This window comes from Nicotiana tabacum, chromosome 6 (genome assembly GCF_000715075.1).
Source record: "Nicotiana tabacum cultivar K326 chromosome 6, ASM71507v2, whole genome shotgun sequence".
Taxonomy (NCBI): Eukaryota; Viridiplantae; Streptophyta; class Magnoliopsida; order Solanales; family Solanaceae; genus Nicotiana; species Nicotiana tabacum.
The window spans coordinates 5,401,533-5,404,644 of record NC_134085.1 but is presented as its reverse complement, the minus strand read 5'-3'; positions in this window follow the sequence as shown (position 1 = coordinate 5,404,644).

Below are 3,112 nucleotides of genomic sequence, written 5' to 3'. Positions count from 1 at the left end.
ACTCAGTCCTCCCAATCACTCAACCTCACAATTACTCATTCCTTACAGTCACTCAACACTCGGTACTCAGCACTCGCACTTAGTAGGTACCTACGCTCACTGGGAGTCTGTACAGACTTCGCAGAGGCTCCTTCAGCCCAAGCGCTATATCAAGCCAATCATGGCAAAAAATCAATGAAACATGCTGCGACGTGCAGCTCGATCCCATAATTATCCTCACAATCAGGCTTCGTCCTTACTCAGTCATCAATCTCTCCAGCCTCTCTGGCTCTCAGAAATCATAATAATCAGTATCATGTTGAACTACCTGTTAATTGTTGTTTGTACTCAATCTCAGTTCTATTTACATATCATATCTCAGTCTATATTATCATGGCCTCTGTAGGTCCCAACAATACTGAAACATATCCTAAACATGATTTCTAACATGATTTGCAGTCAAATTTCTATAACACATGAAAAGCATATAGCTAGCAATAAGTCATTTAACTTCTCAGTTTCATGGAATGGACCAAGTCCAAATTCCTATAGTGCATGCCCACACGCCCGTCACCTAACATGTGCGACACCTCCAAACGAATCATATAATACATAATTCGGGATTTCATACCCTCAGGACCAGATTTAGAACTGTTACTTACCTCAATCCGAGAAAAATCCCTACTCCAATATGCCTTTGCCTCGCAAATCGGCCTCCAAACTTCTCGAATTTAGCCACAAACGATACAATATAATCAACACATGCTAAGGAATCAATTCTACAAGAAATTACGAAGTTATAACTCAAAAGTCCAAAATTGCTTCAAACCGGCCTCCTTGACCCATGTCTCGAAATCCAACAAAACACACAAAAATCGAAACTCCATTCAATCACGAGTTCAACAATAGAAATTTTATCAAAATCCCATACCAATTCGTCACCCAAATCCCCAAATTACACTATCCAATTCCTTAGCCTTGAACCCCCCAAATTACACCTCAAAAACACACCTACTAGGTGGGAAAATCAATGGGGAAGCATAATTATTGAAGAAATTTAACCACAAGTGACTTACCTAAAGAATCCCTTCGACATCCCACCCAAAAATCGCTAAATTCCGAGTTCAAAATGTTAAAATGAAGCCAAAATCGTGAGCCCTAGCATTTATATGTTCTGCCCAGTTATACTGCACCTACGGTCCCAAAATTTTCTTCTCTGGTCCCGCTTTTTCGGTGAAAATTCCACTTCTGTGGAAGTCACTAATCCCAGCTGCCACAGCTTCTGTTACACCCTTACCGCATCTGCGCCATCGCAGGTGCGGAAAACCCATCGCACCTGCGGCCGTTGCTGACTCCCTTCAACTCCACTTCTATGCTCTACCTACCGCACCTGTGGCATCACACCTGTGGCTAAGACCCTCGCAGGTGAGATCACACCGGTAGAAACCAAACTTTAACTACCTTTCAAATTTAATTCCAAGTCCATTAACCACCCAAAATCAACCTGAGTCCCCTGGGACCTCAACCAAACATACTAACATGTCTTAAAACATCATACGAACTTAGTCGAGTCTTCAAATCACCTCAAACAATATCAAAAACATGAATCACCTCCAATTCAAGCCTAATGAACTTTGAAATTTCCAAATTCTACAAATGATGCCGAAACCTATCAAATTACATCCGATTGACCTCAAATTTTGTACAAAAGTCACAAATGACACCACGAACCTACTTCAACTTCCGAAAATCCAATCCGACCCCGATATCAAAAAGTCCACCCCAGTCAAACTTTTCAAAATTCTAACTTTCGCTATTTCAAGCCTATCACGACCCAAATTCTCCATCCGTGAATTATCGTGACGGCACCTAGTCTCAATGACTAGGTAAGCCTAACATTTGCGGAAACGAAATTAAAAACTTAAGTATTAACAACCATCAGAAACAGATAATTTAGATAAACCATTTGAGATGTCGCTCGATATATACAATAATCACTCTCAAAATGTACATAACTCTCTCAAGACCCGGAACATCGTAAGTCACAAGCTTCTACGAATCTCTAACTGTTCTATACATCTGTACTAGAATAAATAAAAGGGAAGCAACATCAGAAAGGATAGAAGGGGACTCCAAGATCTGCGGATGCGGCAGATGTACCTTGAAGTCTCCGGAATGGCAGCAATTAAACAACTAAGAACGTGACTGGTAGGAGGTACCTGGATCTACACACGAAAAACATGTGTAGAGAAGGCATGAGTACACCACAACGCTACCCAGTAAGTGCCAAGCCTAACCTCGGTCGAGTAGTGACAAGGTCAGGTCAGGCCCTACTGGTAAATATATATAATAAAAACAAGATAGAATGAAATATTGCAGTAAAATAAATACTGAAATTTAACAATAATGAAATCATAGAAGGTAACAACTCAGTACACAGAGATAGCAACATGGGATTTCCCGAGATACCGTCTCATAGTCCCAAATATAAATATTCAGGGGGATCTCTCGGAATACCGTTCTGTATTCCCAAAATAAATATGTAGGGGGATCTCCCGGAATACCATTCCGTAGTCCTAAGTAAATATGCAAAACATGGGGGATCTCCCAAAATACCGTTATGTAGTCCCAAAGTAAATATGCAGCTCAAACAACAGAAATAACAATTACATCAAGAAAACCTACAGTTTGGACTAAGTTTAAGTCAAGGGAAAAACAGGAAATTTAGGAAATACGGTACACAGAGTTTAGATAAACAATTAAGGAAAGTAGACATGTTATTCTAAGCTAACAGGATACTACACATGCTGATGCAACTCAAATAGGAAGAAGACATGTTTTTACTTAGTAGAAATTGGGTTTTCACAATAATTAGCCCGTGTACGTACTCGTCACCTCTCGTACATGAAGCTCATATATCAACTGTACCAAATCCTAAGGGAAGTTCCCAATACAAGGTTAGGCAAGCCACTTGCCTCGAACCAAGCTCAAATCAATCCGTAACAATGCTCTTTCCACGAATATCCGACTCCAAATGGCCCAAATCTAGCCAAAATCAATTATATAACATAAATATAACTAGAAGAAACTAATCCAGCTAATGAAATCAAAGCTAAAGCAAGAAATTGGAAAA